Source organism: Rhipicephalus microplus, chromosome 3 (genome assembly GCF_043290135.1).
Source record: "Rhipicephalus microplus isolate Deutch F79 chromosome 3, USDA_Rmic, whole genome shotgun sequence".
NCBI lineage: Eukaryota > Metazoa > Arthropoda > Arachnida > Ixodida > Ixodidae > Rhipicephalus > Rhipicephalus microplus.
This window is the reverse complement of record NC_134702.1, coordinates 108,521,930-108,533,999: the sequence shown is the minus strand read 5'-3', so window position 1 is coordinate 108,533,999 and position 12,070 is coordinate 108,521,930. Positions and strand designations below refer to the sequence as shown.

General features: G+C 47.5%; 2 non-coding genes across 2 annotated transcripts; both read right to left on the bottom strand.

The window, feature by feature from the left end:
* Positions 1–3,708: 3,708 nt before the first annotated feature.
* Positions 3,709–3,781, bottom strand: TRNAK-CUU (transfer RNA lysine (anticodon CUU)). Its single transcript has one exon. It is a non-coding gene; the product is annotated as a tRNA-Lys (tRNA).
* A 146-nt stretch (positions 3,782–3,927) lies between these two features.
* On the bottom strand, positions 3,928–4,000 carry TRNAK-CUU (transfer RNA lysine (anticodon CUU)). Its single transcript has one exon. It is a non-coding gene; the product is annotated as a tRNA-Lys (tRNA).
* Between the last annotated feature and the right edge of the window lie 8,070 nt (positions 4,001–12,070).

Genomic DNA, 12,070 nt, shown 5'->3' with positions numbered 1-12,070 from the left:
ACTGATAGGTCAATTTGAAGTTACAGATTGAAGTTTGCTGCTATCATCTGTCTTCGGAATCAAGACAGTATGCGCCTGCGTGTAGGAGCGTGGCAGTTTTTTTTCTTTTTGTATGCTTCTACGATAACTTCGTTTAGCGCAACTGCCACGTCTTCTTTATAAACTTCATAAAACTCCACCCCCCCATTCCGCCCCGCCGTGGTGGTCTAGTGGCTAAGGTACTCGGCTACTGACCCGCAGGTCTCGGGTTCAAATCCCGGCTGCATTTCCGATGGAGGCGGAAATGTTGTCGGCCCGTGTGCTCAGATTTGGGTGCACGTTAAAGAACCCCAGGTGGTCGAAATTTCCGGAGCCCTCCACTACGGCGTCTGTCATAATCTTATGGTGGTTTTGGGACGTTAAACCCCACATATCAACTCCACCCCCATTCCATCTAGGCCGGGCGTCTTGCCTTTACTTAGGTCATCAATAGCTTTTTTTATTTCCTGTACGCTGATAGGAGCCCCCAATATTTCTCGTGTATCGGCGTCAAGCTTGGGCATCGTAACAAGAAAGACATCACTAAAACCCGTGGCCATCGGTACTCGTTTTCCGAGCAGATTGCGATAATGGTCCACAAAGGCCTCCATTATTTGACCTTTTTCATTCGTCAGTCTGTCATTGCGTACTATTTCTCTGATTTCATTTCTTTGTGCGTATTTTTTTCGTCACCCAAAGCTCGTTTTGTGGGTGTCTCACCTATCCAGTTTTTCACTTCCAGCTCTTATTATAGCTTTATACTTTTCTTTATCTAAAATCTCCAGTTTGTTTTTAGTATCTGTTATTTCATTGGTAAAGGAGCCGAGTTTCACAGTTTCTTCCTGCAAGAGCACTTGTAATTGCCTTCGCAGGTTCCTTTCCGCCTGTTTCTTGTCGAATTTATTTTTTGTAGATTGTTCTATCGCATTCATTTTAACTTCTTGTTTGAAAAATTCCCACTTTGTTTCCCAGTCATCTGTTTGATTACCGTAGAGTTTCATGAAAGCTTCGGTTACATCTTTACCATAAGAATCGTCTTTCAAGATATGGCTGTTTAGTTTCCACAAGTGCCAGTTAAATTTTGGAGTCCTGTTTTCAGCGCCAAGTGTGAAACTAATCATACAGTGGTTGCTAAAAGGCACTGGTGTAACACCATATTCATCACAGCACATAATAAGGTACAGTGATATGCACGCTCTGTCTAAACGTGCGTGGCTTAGACCCTGAAAGTGCAAAAATTTAACACTGCAATTAGACATACATAAACCAACATCTTCCAGGCCATTTTCTGCAATCATCTCATTAAGGAACCCTGCGCTTTTATCAAATGACTGGGCCGACTTGGCACGGTCCTTCTTTCTACAAACACAGTTAGAGTCACCAAAAAGGACTACACATTTGTCACATTCCAGTAAGTTAATTATTTCTTCAAAGAAAACTTTCCTTTCACTGTCTCGGTTCGGAGCATAAACGCATATGACACGCCATTCGAAATTGAAGAAAGAAAAATCACACACTACGTAGCGTCCTTTACCGCTGCTTGCTACACTTCTTTCAACAACGCTTGTCGATCGTCGTATGAAGAGCGCACACCCTCCAGATAAGCCATCAGCATGAGATACACAGACGTTACACATTAAGCGAAAAGGTAACGTCATATGATCGTCATCTTTCTCTGTCACTATCTTAGTTTCCTGCACAGCAATCACATCCAATTCATGCTCCGAAAACAGCCTACTCAACTGGTACTGCCGCCTTCTTGAAGCTAATTCGCGTACATTTAAGCTGGCAAAACGCATTGCTCTTTTAAGTTTCAGGCTAATTTTTTTTAAAAATACAAGTAGCTGCTCACCATACCATCTTAGCCAAACTCTGCTTATTTAGTCGTCCAGTGCACCTTCTTGGTAGAAGGCGACACATAATGTGTTGTCAAGAGGCCGGTTTTCCCCTCTTTTCCCCTTGTGTTATATTATGTTTGACCGCCAGTCGTTGCCTCCGAAGGAGAGCTGCTTTTGGTGGTGGTTGTTGATTGCTCATATCACTTGATTCTGTTGAGGCTGCGTCTCGTGGTCGTTTCCCTCCCGTACCTGGTTCCTCGTCGTCGTGCCACTCCATGGCATCACCCTCGGCAGGTTCCTGGACAGTTTGAGTAGATGAATCGCTCTCATCTGTTGCAGCGGTTGCGTCGTTTAAAACATCAGTCTCCTTTGCGCTCGTCAATGATTCTGCGGCCGCTTGCATACATGCAGGTTCACTTGTTTGTCCTGCTTCTTTCACATGCATCACGCCTCCTGTACTGAATGTTTTTTCTGCACAAGTCACCTGTAATTTTGCCGATGCATCCGCGATAGGTTGCACACCCCCACGGTCAGTTGACCTTGGCGGTTCTTTCTGCAATCGCGTCATGCCTGCTGCACTAGGTGTTTTTCCGTCACAAGCCGTTTCACCGATTCTTTTCATCGATTCTTTTCATCGAAGCATTTCACTAATTCTTCTGCTTCGGCCTCGTCCATATTGAGCTCGGATTTATCCATGCTCCTGGTGTTCAGTGTAGCTGCTGCATACGTTTTCGTGCAGTTCCCAGGGGCGTGTCCAAAACGCTTGCAATTGTCACACCGCGGAACTCGACAGTCCCTCCTAATGTGGCCAATCTGCTGGCAGCGCAAACACCGTGGCACTCTTCCGGTTGCCACAATAAGTGCGAGCTCTCTTCCAACTCGTAACTGGTGAGGTATATCGTCCAGCGTAACGTTAGACTTTAGCCGGAGCGTCACGGTTCTCGTCATGGTATTCTGCTGGGTGTAGCTGTCAATTCGCCACTTATCCATTCCTACGTCAAGCACCGTCCCGTAGGGGGTCAGTGGATTACGTACGTCCTCTTCTCGTACGTGGTAGAGTAACCAATGCAGCTTCAGACGGACGTCGCGGTGGCTTGGGTCGATTATCACGCATTTGAGGCCTTTTACAGTCAATTGCAGATCAGTTAAAAGTTTCTTTACACCTTCAGTGCTTCTGCACGTCACTGCCCTCAAGTGGTTCATTTGATAAGCGCCGAGCGCAAGAACTTCGGTGGGCTGAACACGTCGAAAAAGTGGCTCGCGAAAGTCTTCCGCGTGATAAGGTCTTCCTTTTACATCCACATGCATAAAAACGGTGTCCTGAACCACATACCCATTAGGCAGAGGGGGCAAAATAACAGCATAATGCTGGGGCATTTCAATCCTGGAACCGCGGCTAAGCTGAGCCGCTGATGCCGCTCCTACGAAGCTCATGATACACACGTCCGCACGCTTTCGCAACCGGAAGTGGAACCACTGAGCTAGCCAGGCACGCAGGAACTGACTTGGCACACAACATCTCGTGTGTACAAGATCAGCATAGTTCACCAAAATTAAAAAAACGAGGAGTGCTGGGAAGAAACAGACGTATACTTCGACGCGCGATGTAATATGGGAAGACTCGGAAAAAAACAGCGCCCTATATGAAGCTCGAACCCACGACCCTGGCATTAAGAGTCTCATGCTCTACCGACTGAGCCAGCCGTGCACGAAAAACTGTCGTAGCGCACAACATCTCGTATGTACAAGATCAGCATAATTCCCCAAAAGAAAAAAAAACGATGATGGCTGGAGAGACACAGACGTATACTTCGACGCGCGATGTAAGATGGGAAGACTCGGGAAAAAACAGTGCACAATGTGGGGTTTGAACCCACGACCCTGAGATCAAGAGTGTCATGCTCTACCGACTGAGCTAGCCGTGCACGAAGAAACTGTCGTGGCACACAACATATTGTGTGTACAAGATCAGCATAGTTCATCAAAAGAAAAAAAAACGAGGATGGCTGGAGAGACACAGACGTATACTTCGACGCGCGAAGTAACATGGGAAGACTCGGAAAAAAAACAGCGCCCAACATGGGGCTCGAACCCATGACCCTGAGATTAAGAGTCTCATGCTCTACCGACTGAGCTAGCTGGGTTTTTTTCGCTGGAGATTTTTTCATTACCTGTCTTTGGTACATAACGTACAACACAAACAACACTGATGGTAAAACCACATCATGAACTACGTACACAAGGTGACATTGCTGTCAACCATCGTGATGCTGGTATCGTTCGATTAAAATTCTGGTAACGGGACCAGTGGCTCTACTCTTGAGAGCCAGTCGGGTGGTTCCGGTACCGCTTTGTGAATCCGAACAAACCAATGGACGCTCTCTCTGAAGTAGGCTCGAGCAGACCGTGCATCTTTATCAAAATGATAGCCTGCCATTCTTGAACGCCACAACGAGTGGAGGCCCATGAACATAATTGCGTGAAACGGCAGCCCATCTTCATCCTGTACACTCAGGAACTGAATCCCGTGTGGGTCCAACGGGAATTCTTTCTTAAGAGCTCTTTGCAACACATCCCAAAAATATACTCCGACCCAGCAATGTAAAAACACATGGTCTATGGCATCTGGGAGCTTAAAAATTAGGCAATGCGTGCCCAAGGGCAAATAGCATCCTTTACCTTGCAAAAATTTTTTTCACAGGAAATGTATCAGTATGCAACATAAAGAAATAATTTTCGTCTCCAGGCTGTACATACATTTTCTTCACTCTCTTCAAAACGTTTGTGCCTGGGCCTTTGCCATACAATGTCCTGTACAACGGCACAGAAAAGACAAGTCACATAAAGCGAAATACAGTTCTTTTTGTTTAACAATCGCAAGGTATTCTCTTGAAAACCGAAGACTTAAATATTTCATACGAGACCTTTTCTTTGAAATAGCCACCTATGCCTCCTACACTCTCTTCTGTGGTCACAACATATTATGGCAGATATCTGCCTAGTCGCAATTGACATAGGGTGCGCAGGAAGGGATCGGTGACGTCTCGAAAAACAAAAATCGATTAACTAGTTGCCATAGAAATAGGTGACCTAACCCAAGTCCTCCGTCTTTCACTCTTCGGAACAGGTTAGTACGGCTGCAGCGTTCCCATCCTAGGCCCACACAAAGACGGCAAATATTCTGTGGAACTTTTGCACATTCGTCCTTGAACAGTGTAGTACCTGCATGACGTATCATAGCTTGCTTATAAAAAATAGGTTGCAAACGGTTGCTGTGGCAAAAATCGACAACGCGCCTCCTTTTCCCTTCTCCCCTTTTTCTTGTGTGTCCTTGATTTGGCCTTCCCAAAACTGGTCGCTGTCGCGATATGCGCCAAGCGGGACGCCTAATTACTTGCCTGGGATCGTTGCCCAGGGCACGTTAGCGAAGTGGTCTGGCTTCGTTGGACACGATCCATGCAAGAGCCCTAAACATTTTGACGAGTTAACACCACTCCCAGTAGCTTGACTGAAAGGACGCACAATACCAACAGCTCGTTTAATACTGTCTTGATTCCTTGAGAAAATAGTGACATCATCTGCATACGCCAGCAGCTTGACTTCAGCTGCCTGCAACTCAAAACCGTGAATTTCTTTGTCATTGAATATTTTCAAGCACAGCGTTTCTATATATATACAAAATAACAAAGGGCTGAGGTAGCAACCCTGACGAACCGAACGCTGCATTTTAATGGGGGCCCCCAGATTCTTATTCACAATAAATTTCGTCGTTCAGTCCTTGTACGCCAGGACCACTACCTTGCAAATAACAGAACCGACGTTAGCATGGTTTAACACAGAAAACAAAATAGGGTGGTCAACTGTCACAGGTCCCGTTAATTAGGGAGGCGATCGCCGGGCTAATTCCAAGGGCCAAAGTATCGGCCCCCCGAACCGCACCACGAAAGCGTGGACAATTCAGAAGTGGTCCTATTTGGCACGCCAGCCGACGCCGTCTGTGGCCCAAAGAACAAGTCAGAGCCGAGAGTTGATAAACAAAACAAAATTATATTCTCAATTATAACAGATCAAAACGATACACAAGTATGCACACTCGACAATAGTTGAATAGAATATGTCACCCACCAAACAATGTACTACACAGTACAATCAGCCACACTCGAAACAACGGGCACGGACAACAATACGCACTACAATGCAGTCGCATGCATCGAACAACCAAGACACTTAAAGACTAAAGAGTTAGAAAACTTATTCAGTCCAACATTCTTGGAACAAAAGTCTGCATGATACTCTTCCTAGAATCACTCACTCATAGTCCAGCGTTGTTGTCGTTCCGCTGCCCCCGAAGTTTCTCTTCCAGGAAACCTCGCGTCTTGGATTAGCCACTCTGCAAGCTTTAACCTTCTTCGCTGGAAACAAGTCGGCTTCACACACGCAGCTGTTGCCCCGCGTCTTCGCTCGATATCGGTAGGCACACACTCTTGCCTGTAGCTCGAGTCTTCACCCCTCAGGTGAAAATCCTCTTCTTCTCCTCCTTTGTCACGGAAGACAAAAGGCTTCGCCCACAAGGCGGAACACCCTACGCTCTCTGGCGCATACTTTCTTCTTCTCCTGCTTTGTCACTACAGACAAAACCTTCGCCGACTACACGGCGGAGTACCCTACCCGATCTGGCGCAAACTTCCGTCTTCTCCTGATCTCCCATCTCGGCTGCTCGATTAAATACCTTCCGCGCGAGATTCCAGAAAGTTCTCATCATTTCGTCGGCGTGATACGCAGCGAAGGCTGGGGAAAGGGTGAGACGGTACGAGGGCCGTCCGCGACGGATGACGCAACCCTGCATCACCACGCCCCCTTTCCATCGAGAGCGTTCCAGGGCTTGCTCGGGCGCCGATGAGAGGAGGTTCGTCGGCGAACCCACGCTTCCGAGGGGAGAGGGACGCGTGCCCGGGGAGTCTTTGGATGCTTGTTTTCTCTTTTTTTATCGTTGACCTCGCGGCGTCACTCCGGCGTTTCGTCGCGAGAATTTGACTGTGCGCCCTTTTTGAGCGCTCGTTTTGTGACACTGCCCCCACTTTAAGAATATTATCTCATAATATTCAAAACCACACAAATGAGCGCGAACAGTTTCCACACTCTAAAAGACTGTAACATAGTCCGTCGCTCATGGCGCGTCAAAACCACAATAAAACACTCAATGCAATTGTATATTGTAATTTAATCTCACAGCACATGAAATATAACCACAGGTACATGACTACAACACTTCATCACATATTCCAAACTATACAATTGTACTATGTTCTGTCTTTACAACAATTATACAATACTATACATCACATCATGGTAACAAACCTTTTGACTCGCTCGACGTACAGTTGTGACACAGGATAACAAGAACATTAACACAACATATGGCACTCAGCCCTGCCAAACACTTTCCGATTCCACCTCAGCACCTATCCTGTGTAACTTGAGCGGCGCTTGCGCCCTTTCTTGCGGTGCTCGCTCGACCTCTTCTTGTTTTTCCTCCTTCTTTTTCGGCATGCCCTTTCCAACGACGGTATCAGAGGCGGCGTCTCAGCCATCGTTGTCACTTCCGACACCGTTAATGGTTCATAATGTTCAACGGGTCCTGTCTGTTTATTTACCAGCTTGTTCATGTCAGCGCATTGCGCCTGGCTGGCCGACTCCGTCACCTTTACACTGTCGGTCAGTTGGGGTCGTGCCGACGTAAGTCCAGCTGCCAAGCACGTAAACTAATTCAATACGATGATGTTCTCAATCACTGTCTCTTGCGCCCATCACCTTGACTCGAGTGAAATCCTTCACGCGATTGTTCTCTGCTGTATCTCGTGGTCCCTGTGTCGGCGGGGGCTCCATCTTCGGGTCTTCCCCCAAACAATCTGGATCATTCGGCCCTCGCGCCCCGTCGATGTTTCCGATGACGAGGTCGTACAGGGGGGTCGTCATGCATAGAGCCGTAACCTTCCCGCTGAAGTACGGGGTTTCAACCTCAATCTCTGCTGTGGGAAGCATCCGAACCGTACTGTAAATTAGGCCAACCGGTTTTGTTTTGCCTGTTAACTCACTTTCCCGCACCAAATTTCTCCGCACGATAACAGTGGAGCTACCGGTATCTCTTAACACCGTAACCTTTTTGCCCGCAACTTTTCCAGGCAGCGTTGGCATTCCCTTCTAAACACCAGTTGGCTCTTTTGTCATTACAGCACCCACAATAGGAAGTTTCTTCCCAGTTTTAAACTTTACGAATCCGTCGGTGACGGCATTATCATGGGATTTCGGTTCTGCTAGCACACATGATACATGGTCAGTTTGACTCGCTCCGTTACGACATGCGTCTGGTTTGTGCCCAGCCTGACCACACTTGAAACATTTCAATACCGTAGGGCTCGTAAAGATCGTTCGACAGTTGTTAGCGCGGTAACCCACTCGATTACACAGAAAACATCGCGGAATGCTTTCTGGTGCACGCTTCTTTTCTTCGGGAGCCGATTTCTTCGAATCTTCAGGACACTCCTTCTTGACCTTGGCAAATTAGTGCCACCTTGCGCTTCCAAGAATTGATCAGCTAATTCAAGCATGTCTTCAAGTGACTTAGCTCTCCTCTCTTTCAAGTACAGCGACAGGCTTGGGTGGCAACTAGTAAGAAATTTCTCTCTGATAAGGAGCTCTCTAATCTCATCGCACTCCTGCGCTGTCCCCGAACGTTCAATCCATCTGTCGAAATAATGGCAAAGTCGGGCGGCATACTGCGTAGCCGTCTCACCATCAGCTGGTTTTCCTGTCCGAAACCTGCCCCGGAAACCTTCCACACTTAATTTAAATCGCTTCAGTAAAGCGGCTTTCACCTTTGCATAGTTGGCTGCATCGGTCAGCGTCAGCCTACCGTACTCACTGAGCGCTTGACCACTCAAGCAAGTACTCAAAGATGTTGCCCATTGATGTTCCGGCCAATTCTGGCCCCTCGCAATCGTCTCAATTCGGTGAAGGTACGCGTCAAGGTCGTCCTTCTTTACATCAAACGCTACGAGCAGGTTGCTTGGGTTCAAGCGGAAGCCGTGGTCCTCCCAATCGCTGCTTTCAACTCTAGCTTGGACCGGAGTTTCACTTCGCTGTTGTAAACGGAGCCGCTCGAGTTCTATCTTGTGCTGTCGCTGCCGTTCCCTTCCCTCTCTTTCTTCTTTCGCCCTCTCAGCTGTCAGTTTTCTCTCTCCAGCTCCAACTTCAATTGCTGCTCTCTTCTCTCGCCCTTTCGGCTACCAACTTTTCTCTCTCCAGCTCCAACTTCAACTGCTGCTCTCTTTCTTCTTTCAGCTGTCGCTCCTTTGCCTCTCTTCTTTCGCCATTTCAGCGGCCAGCCTTTCTCTCTCCAACTCAGCTGCTTTTTCTTCCTTGGCCCTCTCAGCTGCCTTTCTTTTTCCAGCTCAGCTGCCTTTTCTTCTTTGACTCTCTCTTTTTCTTCTTTTTCCTTCTGGGTGACCCACTTCCGTAGTTCGGCGCTAAAAAGACCCATCTTCTCACCAAGAGCGACTAACTTTTCGAGATCCATTGTGTCTCGCAAATAAAACCTTTCGGCGCGCAAAAAATATCTGACTAAATCAGTCTATCGGAACACTCTACTGCACTCGTTAACGAGAACACTGAGCAACACACAAAATTGTTCCGATAGCACTATACACAACTCGAGGCTCTTTCTCACTACTGTGGACACACTGGGCACAAAAAGGTCCTGTCGCGGACGCCAGAATAATTGTCACAGGTCCCGTTATTAGGGAGGCAATCGCAGGGCTAATTCCAAGGGCCGAAGTATCGGCCCCCCGAACCACACCGCGAAAGCGTGGACAATTTAGAAGTGGTCCTATTTGGCGCGCCAGCCGACGCCATCTGTGGCCCAAAGAACAAGTCAGAGCCGAGAGTTGATAAACAAAACAAAATTATATTCTCAATTATGACAGATCAAAACGATACACAAGTATGCACACTCGACAATAGTTGAATAGAATATGTCACCAACCAAACAATGTACTACACAGTACAATCAGCCACACTCGAAACAACGGGCACGGACAACAATACGCACTACAATGCAGTCGCATGCATCGAACAACCAAGACACTTAAAGACTAAAGAGTTAGAAATCTTATTCAGTCCAACGTTCTTGGAACAAAAGTCTGGATGATACTCTTCCTAGAATCACTCACTCAAAGTCCAGCGTTGTCGTTCCGCTGCCCCCGAAGTTTTTCTTCCAGGAAACCTCGCGTCTTGGATTAGCCACTCTGCAAGCTTTAACCTTCTTCGCTGGAAACACGTCGGCTTCACACACGCAGCTGTTGCCCCGCGTCTTCGCTCGATATCGGTAGACACACACTCTTGCCTGTAGCTCGAGTCTTCACCCCTCAGGTGGATATCCTCTTCTTCTCCTCCTTTGTCACGGAAGACAAAAGGCTTCGCCCACAGGCGGAACACCCTACGCTCTCTGGCGCATACTTCTTCTTCTCCTGCTTTGTCACTACAGACAAAACCTTCGCCGACTACATGGCGGAGTACCCTACCCGATCTGGCGCAAACTTCCGTCTTCTCCTGATCTCCCATCTCGGCTGCTCGATTCAATACCTTCCGCGCGAGATTCCAGAAAGTTCTCATCATTTTGTCGGCGTGATACGCAGCGAAGGCTGGGGAAAGGGTGAGACGGTACGAGGGCCGTCCGTGACGGATGACTCAACCCTGCATCACCACGCCCTTTTCCATCGAGAACGTTCCAGGGCTTTCTCGGGCGCCGATGAGAGGAGGTTCGTCGGCGAACCCACGCTTCCGAGGGGAGAGGGACGCGTGCCCGGGTAGTCTTTGGATGCTTGTTTTCTTCTTTTTTATCTTTGACGTCGCGGCGTCACTTCGGCGTTTTGTCGCGAGAATTTGGCGGTGCGCCCTTTTTGAGCGCTCGTTTTGTGACATCAACACAATCAAAGGTTTTTTCTAGATAAATCTTTAACATGGCAACTTTTTCATCAGAATAATCACAGAAATCTAGAACGCTGTGAGCTTTCTGAATATTTAAGGCGATGGAGCGCCCTTTGATGCCGCACGTTTGGTGCGGTCCCACGATGTCCTTTATCACTGCCTGTAATCTACGAGCTAACACCTTCATGTAGATTTTATAGTCTACGTTTGTTAGGGCTATAGGGCGATATGCAGAGACAGCTTTCAGTTTACTTGAATCCTCTGTTTTCGGTACCAGAACCGTATGGGACATCCTGTATGATGGCGGCAAGGCATTTAATTTGTAGGCTTCGTTAAATATTCTTGTCAAAATAGGGCTAATTTTGTGCTTAAACTCTTTTTAAAAGGCAGCTGTGAAACCGTCTGGACCGGGTGACTTCCCTGGGTTTACCTTGTCTATGGCAGCTTCTACTTCGGTCACAGTTATTGCACGCTTCAAGCTCTCTTTTCTTTCGTCATCCAGACGGGGTAACAATGGCAGAAATTCAGTCTAAAAGCTCACTGAATTTGCGTCGTGCAATGCGAACAACTCGCGATAATGGTCCGCGAAAGCTCTTGTGATGCCTTCGGTATGAGGTAATAGGGTGCCGCCCCGCTCTATTTCGCGTACGCAGTTTCTTTCCGTGCGGGCTTTTTTCAAGCGTAGAGCGCGTTCCGACGGCATTTCGCCTGCTGCAGTGTCCGCCACCATTGCCCTAACCAGCGCGCCGCGATAACGCTCTTCATCCAGCTGCTCTAACTTTCTTTTTACTTTTCTGATAACTTCACTCCACTTTCCCGGGGCTCAGCACTCATGCATGAGTAACTTGTCGAGTAACACCTTCAACTCAGTCTCCTTCTTTTTTGCCTCGTACCGAATGCTCGTGGCCCTATTTATTGATTTAGGTTAAGCTTTTCTTTGCAAAATTCCCACTGTTGCCAAAGGTACATCTTTTCGCTGGGGTTGATTTTACTAAGTTCTTCTTTCACTTCCGGACTATAAATGTCGTCATTCAGAAGGTTATCGTTCAATTTCCACAGTTTCTATGAGAATGACTTATTTCGCTTCGTAATACTGATAGAGCAGAGGACTAAGCAGTGATCGGAAAAAGACACAGGTATGACATCATAACTAGTGCAGTCTGATAGGATGTCGACGGAAACGTAAATGCGGTCGAGTCTTGCATTGCTAGGGCCTTCAAAACGCGTGT